The 12,177-nt window shown below is 35.2% G+C and overlaps 1 protein-coding gene, 1 non-coding gene and 1 pseudogene across 33 annotated transcripts in view; 1 reads left to right on the forward strand and 2 right to left on the reverse strand.

The window, feature by feature from the left end:
• The window catches only part of LOC100247603 (disease resistance protein RPV1), a 111,715-nt gene that overhangs the window by 67,276 nt on the left and 32,262 nt on the right, over positions 1 to 12,177 (reverse strand). The gene's annotated exons all lie outside the window — the stretch shown is intronic.
• Positions 1 to 12,177, forward strand: part of LOC104881211 (sucrose-phosphate synthase 4-like) — a 27,095-nt pseudogene continuing 14,918 nt past the window's right edge.
• On the reverse strand, positions 11,518 to 11,624 carry LOC132255002 (small nucleolar RNA R71). Its single transcript, XR_009467539.1, has one exon. It is a non-coding gene; the product is annotated as a small nucleolar RNA R71 (small nucleolar RNA).

A 12,177-nucleotide genomic window follows, 5' to 3' on the forward strand; every position in this document is an offset into this window, starting at 1 on the left:
ATGAAGGAGGTAGCGGGAGGGGTATTGGGTACGGGTAGTGGGCACGATGACAATGGGCTTAGAAGATTCGGAGACATGACTAAGGTGGTGGACGTGGCCATGGGTAAGTGGGGTGTGAAGCTAGAAGTGCACATGGGGGTATAAAATAAGAGGAGTGGGTTAGGCGGTAGGATGAAAATAGGGGATGTGTGCATGAAGATGGGTATAATAAATGATGAGGGGTAGAGTGAGAAATAGGTATAAATAGTTAGAAGGGTGGTGAGAGGAGTGGGTGACCTGGGTATTGGGAGATGGAGATATGGGTGGTGGTATGCATAGGTATGTAAATGGGTGTGAAGGTAGTGAGATGGGGTGAGTTTGGTGAGATAGAGGTGACTAAAAATGGATTTCAGATAGGTTGCAAAGGGAAAAAAAAAAATCGTGATGGCTAGCAACTCATAAAAAAATATAAAAAAAATATATAAAAAAAAAAACTCGAAGCAAGCCTAGAAAATAAGTTAGAAATCAAACACATCATGAGTGTGAGCAAACTCTGACATCAAAATAGAATATCTTAATACTCAAATAGCACAGTAAAAATGGCATGAATGCCAAAGGATCAACAGCCTCTAGAAATAATACTTGAGTTGTCTTCCTTCAAGATGATGCTTCTGCATGTTCTCCCTTTTCTCTTCTCATTTTCTGGGTATCCCCCCTCTAAGTGTCTCCCTCCCAGATCACCTAATCCAAGTTTTTTCTCCATTTTCTCCCATTCTTTCTCTTTTTTTCTTCTCGTTCCTCTGTTCTGCTTCTCTCCTTTGCTACTCCAGCCAGACTCTCTTTCGTAACCCCCCTCTGGCTTGCTCCTTAAGCCAACGAAAAAAAAAAAAATCTCTCTGCCACAACCTGTAACCAACCACCTTTTGCTCTGTTGTCCCCCTTTCAAGCGGCCAGTCCCATCTCGCCGCCCCATGCAGCCCATTCTCGGGTTGATGAAGAAGCGGGAAAGAAGAAAAGAAGAAAATAATAATAAATAATAAAAAAACAAAAGACCTGCCTTCCATCTGAGGGGGTCTACAGACAATTTTATGTTGTTGGTTAAAATACTTGTATTAACATTGATTTATTTAAATAATTGAAATTATTAAAAATTATATTACTAATTTATCTTATCAAATTAATTTTAATTTAAAATTATATTTTATAAAATATAATAACTTTATTAATTGTTTTAATATTTTATTAACTTTTGAATAAATTTATCTTTTAAATATTTTAAAATTTAAAAATTAAAAATCAAACAAAATTAAAAGGATAAATATTACAAAAAAAATTAAAAGCGAAGTGATATTAATTTAAAAAAAAAAAGATTAATGTTGTAAATATGGAAAATAATTAAAATAAAAAGATAGTATAAAATAAAAGGGTAATATAAATTTAAAATAAAAAATAAATATGAAAAAATAAGTAAAAAAATTCTTTTCAAGGTGATTTTTCATCAAAACATCAGCAATTTTAACCTACACACCTAACTTTTCCACCAAATTTATACTATTTTATCAATTATTTCAATACTTTTTTTTTTTTTTCGTTTTTTCTCCTTATTGACTTATCTTCTTCATTTTTGGCATCATCCACTCCCAATATCCTATATTTTGGTGACATTTTGGAAAAATATTCAGAAATTTTCATCCTTGATGTTACCTATCCATTTACATGTTGTTGCTTTATACTTTAATTATATTTATTTATACCTTCATCTCATTGATTGTACTTGATTATATTTTTTATACATTTGTTCCATTATTTGTTCTTGTTAGCCCAAAGATTCTCCTAAGTATGTTTTGAAGATAACAAATCATGGTTAGTATGCTAATAATTGAACATCGAGTTAAGTTTTAGGTATTAATGGAGAAAATTGAAAGAAATGACAAATGAGGCATAAAAGAATCCATGAAAATCAAAGCTAAGGGTGTATGAAGTCCATTCAAGCTTAGGAACTCATTGTGAGATGAATATTTGGGTGTACCTAAGATTTTTACTTTATTATGCATCTTTTGTGTTCTTGGTTTTCTTAAGCATTAAGCTTTAAAGATCACATCTTATCTAAACTTGAGTATATTTTCACAAAACTTAGGCAAAACTATCATAAATTAACCCACAAAGGTACTTAAAGATGTTGTCTAAGTATTAAATGGTTTCAAAAAGAGAAAAAAGAGGTTTAGGCCTGTTTTTAGTCCAATCAATTGAGGACGAATTGAACCAGCTCAACTAGTTGAGAATTGACTAAATCGGTTACCTCTTCTTAATCGAGGATACAAAATTACTCTTGTTTTTGTTCAAAATCAAGCAGTGAGTTTGCATTCTCATTCGAGGATACAAAATTACTCTCGTTTTTGTCCAAAATCAAACAATGAGTTTGCATTCTTGGTCAAGGCTTGACCCTTCTCGATTGAGGTCCAGTCGAGACCTAATGGAACCTAAAAAAGGCCAACGGTCAATTGTTATGCATTTAATGCCTTAATGACTAGTGTAAACCCTCCTTTTTGTCTTCTTAACAGATGTAGTTCTAGGTGTTTCATGTACTTTTCTCTTGATTTGTAGTCATCCCTTGGTGGCCCATTGACACTTTTAGGGATTCTTTGTTGAGGAATTTATTTAAACCTTTACCATGAATTTGACAACCTCTTTAGTTTAGTTCTAAGCATAAGTTACTTAGATGTTTAAAAATTTTTTTTTTAGGATAGTTTCACTTAGGTGCTTTTTTGGGCATGGTTACTTAGTTTGATCTTGAATTAAATTTCATGCTTTTAGTATTAGGTGAGCATTTGACTTCAATTTTTGATTGCATGAGAATACCAATTTTTGGTTGTATGAATTTAATATTTTGATTATTACCTATTGCAATTGTTTATTTATTTGTATATGTAATGTTTATATTTATATTTATATTTATATTATATTTTATTTATTTATTTATTTATTTTAGAAAATTGCATGAGATTGATGATTTTAATTTTTTTTAATTTGCATGAATTAATATTTTGATTTTCTTATATATGCATGTGATTGATCTTGTTATTTTCTTTTTAAATTTCATGATTTCTATTTTTTTTTTTTTAAATATAATTGCATTGCATGAATTTTAATTTTATCTTTGGCTATGTAATGGAGAATTCATGGAAAGTGTGGATGCATATATGGAGATATCCACAACTGAATTTTTTTGGGAAGAGGCACCACCAGAATTTGGAAAGGATCGAAGGCATTGCAAAAGAGAAAAACACAAATTCTCACATATTAAAAGGAAACCCGGACTGCCAAGACTTACCTTAAGGGCCACACTTTCACGTAAAAGGAAGCTCCATCAATTTTTTTTAGGAAACCATGACTGTATGCTTAAAAAGCATACCGTGCACCAAAAGTTTGGAAGGAAGATCAGTTGGAAAGGTCAGCACGCATTCATAGGGGAGCATACCATCTATTTGTAGGAAGAGTGTCAATGTGAAAAAGTGTTTTAGAGAACACAACAATTTTTTTACAAAATTGAAAATAATATATTTTTTTTAATTTTAATTTTTATTTCCTTTGACTTAGTCTTTTATCTTTGGGAAGAGTCCCATTGGGATTGTTCTAGTAGAGTCCCGTTCCACTTACAAGTAGAATCCTGTTCTGATTACAAGTAGAGTCCCAATGGGACTGTGTTAGTGGCCTATAAAAGCAGGTCACCTTTCACTCTCTATATACCAATCTTTTAGAGAGTTTTTCAGAGACCCTTTCATACATCTATCTGGAGGAATATTTCAGAACCTGAGCTATACACATCTTGTTTACATAGTGCACCCAAGGTGAGATTCTCTGGCTTTTTAATCTTGGAGGTAGACCACTGGTACCTTAGTGCACCGAGTTCGTCTTTGAAGAAGGTGGATCTATTTCAAGGATAGTGTTTGTCATGCCTTAGCCGATAAGTTTCCTTGTTATTTATTATGTTCTTTGTTTGTCTGTTTTGGGCTAGTCCTTTGTTTCCATACCCTTAAAAACAACAATCTTGAAATAGATCCCAGATGGAAGCTTCCTTAGTTCACACCCGTCCTGACACCTTTAAGATTGATCCCTTTAATGGGACATTCTTCAAAAGATGGCAGGAAAGGTTTTTCTCTGCAATTGATGTAGTGAACTTGGGATACATTTTGACTGACCCAAAACCAGAAGATAATTCTGATTTGTTGCCTACATGGGAAATGGGAAATAAACAAGTTAGGCATGTTATTCTGAGTACCATTTCTAATGAACTTTTTTATATTTATTGTCAATTTAGAGTTGCAAAAGAAATTTGGGATATAATGAATAAAAAATATATCTTGGAAGATGTAGGAACTAAAAAATATGCCATAGGGAATTTTAGAAATTTCCAAATGACCGAGGATATAGATGTATCATCTCAAATCCATGAGTACCACTTAATGATTAATGACTTAGCTATTTAAGACATTAAATTACCCGAACTTTTGTGGCTGGTTATTTAGTAGAGACTCTTCCAAAGTCTTGGAAATACTACTAAAATAACATGAAATATAAAAAGAAACAAATGTCCCTAAAAGATCTCATAATCTATATTAGGATTGAGGAACAAAATCGAAATAGGGACAATGTTGAGAAAGCTAAGGAATCGTCTTCTAAGGCTAATGTAGTAGAAGAAAAACCTAAACCAAAAAATAATAGGTCTAGAAAATAAAACTCTGGGACCAAGCCCATTGCATCAAACAAGGTCCAGAACTCAACTATTAAAAAATGGGGTAATTGCTTTGTCTATGGCAAGTTTGGACACCATGTAGCTCAATGTCATCATAGGAAGAGAAATGAGAAGTCCAATTCAAAGGCAAATTTGGCAGAGACAAAGGTGATCACAATAGTAATATCCTCTGAGGTGAGCATGGTCACCAATATAAAGGACTAGGTGGTAGACTTTGGGGCTACCAGACACATCTGTGGGAATAGAAGTGCATCTACTTCCTATACCACTATAAAGGAAAGAGATGAACAAGTGTTCTTGGGTGATTCTAGATCTACTCCAATGATTGGCAAAGGGAAAGTTCTCATCAAGCTAACCTATGAAAAAGTGCTTGCCCTCAGTGATGTTCTTCATGTGCCAGATATCTGTTGGAACTTGGTGTTAGTATCTCTACTTGGGAAAGCAGGAGTGAAGATCTTGTTTGACTCTAATCAAATAGTTTTAACAAAGAATGATGCATTTGTGGGAAAGGGCTATTGTAATCAAGGTTTATTTATGTTAAATGTTTATGATATTATCAATACTTATGCATCTTCTTCTTCTACTTACATAGTTGATTCTTGTGATATTTGACATGGTAGACTAAGACATGTGAACTTTTCATATATGAAGAAAATGGTTGAATTGAGTTTAATCCCTAAATTGTCCTTAGAAAACCATGGAAAATGTGAATCTTGTGTAAAATCTAAAACCACAAAGAAATCTTGCAAAATAGTTGAAAGAGAATCAAATCTACTAAGTTTAATACACAGTGACTTAGGAAACCTAAAAAATACAATGATTAGAGGTGGTAAACGATTCTACATAACTTTCATAGATGACTACTCAAGGTATACAAGGGTATATATTTTGAGAAACAAAGATGAAGCAAGAGATGCTTTCATCAAGTACAAAAATGAAGTGGAAAATCAACTAAGTAAGAAAATTAAAAAGCTTAGAATAGATAAGGGAGAAGAGTATGAGTCCAACACCTTTAATTCTTTTAGTGAAGATCATGAGATCAATTATGAAACTACTCCTTATTTTCTTGAGTCTAATGGAGTAGCAGAAAGGAAAAATAGGACCTTAAAAGAAATAATGAATGCAATGTTGGTAAGTTCAGGAGCACCCTTGAACTTATGGGAGGAAGCTATCCTCTCCGCTTGTCAAATTCAAAAAAGAATACCTTACAAGAAAATTAGTAAAACTCCTTATGAGTTGTGGAAGGGTTATGCACCTAATATAACATACCTGAAAGTGTGGGGGTGTTTAGCCAAAGTTCTTTTCCTTGAACCTAAAAAATGAAAATTAGGTCCTAAAACCTTTGATGCAATGTTCATTGGCTATGTTGAGAATAGTGCGGCATATAGGGTTCTTATTATTAAGTCAGAAAACAGTCTTGTAGATGTCAATACCATAATAGAAACAAAGAATGTAGATTTCTTTGAAAACATCTTTGTGAAACCAAGGTTTGGTTAATCTCAGTTTTGATGATAACAAAACAAGGTTTAGAACTAATGATTATATTTCAAGTGTGATTAGGCAAGACGATTTCCAAAGTGGCAATCATAAAGAAAAATCAAGCCAAGGAGAAATCATGAAGAAGAAGATCACCTCAAAGATAAGTGTTTTTGAAGACCCAAGCTTCAAAAAATCTCTTTGTAAGGTTGTTGGTGCACTAGGATTTTCATGCATTACATTCTTTACTTATGCACCAAAATCATCCAAGAGTTATTTTGTTTTAAATATTTTAAAAATTGGATGATTTCATGTTTTCAACTAAAACCTTGTATCAAATGTCTTTCCAACTTGTTTAAAAGGCTTTAAGTTAAAAAAAAAAAAAAAAACTAGTTTTTTGAGCCAAAAACGGCTCAATTGGTTGAATCGAATGAGGTCCGGGTCAACCCCCAGCTTAATCGGTCAAGGGTATGAACAGTAATTGGTCGACCCCCAACTCAACCGGTCAAGGGTATGAACAGTACCGGTCGACCCCCCAACTCAATCAGTCGAGGGTGCAAAAAACTTTCTCTTTCTTCCAGAACGGTTGTTCAACTGGTTGAGGTTTGGTCGAGGTCCAACGGTTACCTGCCAAGCATTAAATGCTAACGGCTAGTTAACCGGTTGTCCCCCAGCTCGATCGGTTGAAGCCCCAACGACTAGTTTAACTTTTTTCTTCTATAAAAATGCTCCAATCTTCATTACTTCAAAAAGATTAACCTTCCCAAACCTTTCTTGAATATATTTGAGCTTTGAAAGAGTGTTTTTTAGTGCACCATTGTTCAAAAACTTACATATCTTTAGTACACCATTCAATCCTAGTTTTCTTGTATCATTTGAGCTTAAAGTTTTTGTACTAGGATTTTGTGAGATCATTTATTTGTAAATCTTTGAGAAGAAGTTTCTCAAGTGTGGGGTATCACTTGAGGGGTTGTTTAAGAGTGGGATATCTCTTGAGAAGTGTAAAGGGTGCTTGGAGCCAAAAGTCCAAGAGGGTGAATTGGAACAACAATCCAATTGTATTGCTTGAAGGCTTGGTTTAGAAGCCTTGAATTAGTAGAACCTAAAGCTTGGGATTGAAGTTAGAGGAGAGTGGATGTAGGTCGGGTCGTGTTGAACCATTATAAAATCTTGTGTTTGCATTCTCTCTTCCCTACTCTTTTAATTTATATGCAACTATCTTTACATTGCTTATTATATACTTGCATATAATTGTCTCTTACATTCACATAGTTTAAATTTGAAAAAAAAAAAACCATCACCCTATTCACCCCCCCTTTAGGGTGATTACTATAGGTTGGATTAGCCTAATTTTTCTAACAATCTTTCCTATGAAACTAAATGGTGAACAACAAATTCAAAAAACAAGTAGAGATGAGTCTATTGAACCTTCTGAATTTGAACCTAGAAGGAGTTAAAGATATAGGAAAGAAACAAACCTTGAAGATGGTTTCTACACCTTCCTAATAGATGAGGACCCTAGATCCTAGAAAGAAGCTATAACTTCTATTGATGAACCATTCTAGAAGGAGACCATTAACAGTGAAATCGAATCAATCATGTATAACGATACATGAGAGTTAATAGATTTACCTCCTAGTGCAAAGACTATTAGTTGTAAGTGGATCTTTAAAAGAAAGTTAAAACAAGATGGGTCCATAGAGAAGTATAAAGCTCGTTTAGTTGCTAAAGGCTTTAAACAAAGGAATGATGTAGATTACTTTGACACCTTTGCCCCTGTGACTAGAATAGCATCAATTAGAGTATTGATTGCTCTAGATTCCATTCATAATCTAGTGATACACCAAATGGATGTCAAGACTACATTCTTGAATGGGGATTTGGAAGAGGAAATTTATATGGAATAACTTGAGGGTTGTGTAGTTCTAGAGAAGGAAAAAAAGGTGTGTAAGCTAGTTAAATCACTATATGGGTTAAAACAAGCTCCCAAATGGTGGTACAATAAGTTTGATCATGCATTAGTAACTAATTGATATTCCATTAATGATGTTGATAAGTGTATCTACAGCAAGTATGAGGATAACACATGTGTCCTCATCTGCCTTTATGTTGATGACATGATGATCTTTGGAACTACCTTAGATGTTGTGTGTGAGATCAAGAAATTCCTAGGTTCTAAGTTTGATATGAAAGACCTAGGAGAGGCAGAGGCGATTCTAGGAATTAAAATAACTAGAACACCTAATGAGCTTAAACTTTCTCAAGAGCACTATGTTGAGAAGATCCTAAGAAAGCTTGAACACTTTGATTGTAAACCAGTGTCAACTCGTTATGATCCCAACTCACAGCTGAAGAAAAATAAAAAACACAGTGTTGCCTAAATAGAGTATGCTCAAATCATAAGGAGCCTAATGTACTTAATGAAATGTATTAGACTTGACATTACTTATGCAGTAGGTAGATTGAGTCGGTACACCCAAAGTCCTAATCAGGACCATTGGACTGTTGTTCATAGAGTCCTTAAGTATTTGAGAGGCACCATTAACTATGGTTTGTGCTATAGTGAATTTCCAAGTGTCCTTAAAGGATTTAGTGATGCAAATGATCTCGGATTCAGATGAGATTAAATCCACTAGTGGATATGTTTTCACCCTTGGTGAAAGCGCAGTTTCTTGGAAGTCTGCCAAGAAAACTTGCATTACTCGGTCTACTATGGAGGCTAAGTTTATTGCCTTAGAAAAGGCAAGTTCTGAGGCTAAGTTGCTTAGAAACCTCTTAGAAAATATCCCTTTATGGACGAGACCAACCTCGTTTATGTCTATGCATTGTGATATCCAAGCTGCAATTACTAAGGCTAAGAGTAAAATATTTAATGGGAAGAACATGTATATGTGCCTAAGGCACAATATTGTGCGACAACTGCTTGAAATAAGGGTTATATCCTTAGAATTTGTGAGATCGGAGTTGAACTTGGTCGATCTTTTGATCAAACCACTAAATAAGAAACTAGTGGAAGAAACATCGAGGGGAATGAGGCTTATGCCTATTACAAAAGTCAAGAGTGGTTGATTACTACCCAAAAAGTGCTATTTTGCACTTTTAATTCATTATGTTTTAAGCACTTTTGTGTAGTAATTCTCCATCTTTATTCCAATTGGCATGTTAAGGACCTAGCAATGACTTCTAATCATATTTGTGGCTAGTTTTAGTGTTTTGACAGCTTTTTGGATCATTAAGACAAGCCAAGTAAAGGAGAGAAGCAAAGAGGAAAAACAAACAAAGTGAAGAAAATAGAGGACAGCAGCTGCAGTCTTCCTTCGCACTTTTGGAGCACTTTCCGAAGTCCATTTTCTACATGCTATATACCATTTCAAAGCTCAGGAAGTCAAGAATCCAACGCTTCAAACCATGTACGATTTGGAGCTGAAATGAGGAAGATATGGCCTTCCGAAGACAACTGCTCCAAGCTTGTGCGAAATTCGCACAACACCTTCAGGTTGTGCGAAATTCGCACAACACCTTCTCCTTGTGCGAAATTCGCACCAGCCCATGCGTGGTGCGAAATCTCCTCTATTCTGAAGACTCCACTTTAGATCTTTTCTTTTGTATTTTTTGATGTAAATTCCTTTCTTATCCCTGTAATTAGCCAATCACAGGCTTTGCTTTTGTAAAGACTATATAAGGGGTGGAAATCATCTCTCGTAAGAAACGACGAACACATTGTATATTTTACACTTAGTAAAATACAGGGCTCACTTTGCTTTCCTTTTCTCTCTACTATTTTCTTTTTCTTGAAAGCCAAACAACCTCTGAGGATGTTTTCCTAGAGAATGAGAGGCTAAACCTTTGGTTTCTTGGAGTGAAGGAAGCTAGGTGAAAAGTCCAAATGCTAAAGTGGAAAACTCTCGTGCATTAAATACAGGTAGCTGGAGTTCATAAATGGCTTTTAAATCTAAAGTTTTGCTTTAAATCCCTTAGAATCACTTTGAATGGCCAATACATGGTAAGCTTTAGGTCTCTGTGGATGCTTATTGCTAGATCCACATCAGACCATTAGTTATCATGTACGAGCCATTGGAAAGTGGCTCAAGGTGAAGACCCATAGTGTCTAAAGACATTAATGGAACCTGACTACCATTTCTATTGATTTTTTATGGATTAAACCTTCATTGTTAAACCTATACCGGTTCGGGAAACAACCATCCTTTATGTTGTTGTCCTCAATACGAGATGAGAAATCCGGAATTTCCACTTTGCATTCTAAAATTGATCCTAGCAACCCTTAGCTCCGGGAGACTTTCTTTCTTTCATATTTTTACCTAGTTTTATGTTAGTTTAGTTTCAAACACCACTTTCAAAACAAATTTTATTTTCTTTTAAACTTTAAGTGTTTGACAAAGGAACTCATCAGACTCAATTTCTAATCTTGAGTATATCACTGGTAGAATGAAAACTCATCCCAGAGTTCGACCCTAGAGCCACTATGCTATAGTAGCTTTGCTACGCTAGTATGAGGTCATAGGTTTTATAAATGTTTTTTATTAAAAGACCCGACTGGAATTTCACGGAATCAAAATGGCGCCGTTGCCGGGGATGGTGCCACAATACAGTGATACAACTTTTTAGAGGCTACTTGTGATTTCCATCACAAGTTTGGTGATTTCCTTTTTCACTAACTTCATTTCATTTCTTCTAATTGTAGAATTCCTTTTGTTAAGTTTATTTTCATTTTCTTTCTAACCTTAACTTTCTTCTAGCTTTCTTTTGTTTTTGTTGTTTTTGTTTTGTTTCAGGTAAGTGGTAACTTGTGCATACCCTATTGGATTCGGGACCAAGAGGGAAGACTAGTAAGGATTGAGAATCCTCAAGACACAGAGTTGGATATCTGTGTAAACATCATGGACCCTCCACAAGAGGATCAGAATTCTCAACACGGTCAAGGGTGTAATCCAAATGCATATCTATCCATGAGGGATAGAATGCACCCACCAAGGATGAGTGCACCCTCATGCATCGTACCTCCTCTTGAGTAGTTGATTTTAAGGCCCCATATTGTGCCCCTCCTACCAAATTTCCATGGAATGGAGAGTGAGAACCCATATGCCCATATCAAGGAGTTTGAGGAGGTGTGCAATACTTTTAGAGAGGGAGGAGCTTCAATAGACTTGATAAGACTCAAGCTATTCCCTTTTACTTTGAAGGACAAGGCAAAAATATGGCTTAATTCTTTAAGGCCAAGGAGCATAAGGAATTGGGTTGATCTTCAGGCCGAATTTTTGAAGAAAATTTTCCCCACCCATAGGACCAATGGGTTGAAAAGACAAATCTCAAACTTTTCTGCAAAAGAAAATGAGAAGTTCTATGAATGTTGGGAAAGGTATATGGAGGCCATCAATGCTTGTCCTCATCATGGCTTTGATACATGGCTCTTGGTGAGCTATTTTTATGATGGGATGTCTTCCTCCATGAAGCAAATTCTTGAAACCATGTGTGGGGGAGATTTTATGAGTAAGAATCCAGAAGAAGCCATGGACTTTTTAAGTTATGTGTCTGAGGTATCAAGAGGATGGGATGAGCCCAACTCAAGAGAAATGGGAAGGATGAAAGCTCCTGTAAATCCAAAGAGTGGAATGTACATGTTAAGTGAAGACATGGACATGAAAGCTAAGGTGGCAACAATGGCAAGGAAGTTGGAAGAACTTGAGTTGAAAAAGATGCATGAAGTCTAAGCCATTTCCGAGACACAAGCCCATGTCATGCCATGCACCATTTGCTAATCATGTGATCATGTGGTGGATGAGTGCCCAACCATGTCAGCTGTGAGGGAGATGTTAGGTGATCAAGCCAATGTTGTGGGGCAATTTAGGCCCAACAACAGTGCACCTTATGGAAACACCTATAATTCAAGCTGGAGAAACCATCCAAATTTTTCTTGGAAACCGAGGCCACCTCCATACCAACCACAAGCC

Source organism: Vitis vinifera, chromosome 13, assembly GCF_030704535.1.
Source record: "Vitis vinifera cultivar Pinot Noir 40024 chromosome 13, ASM3070453v1".
In the NCBI taxonomy this organism is placed as follows: Eukaryota; Viridiplantae; Streptophyta; class Magnoliopsida; order Vitales; family Vitaceae; genus Vitis; species Vitis vinifera.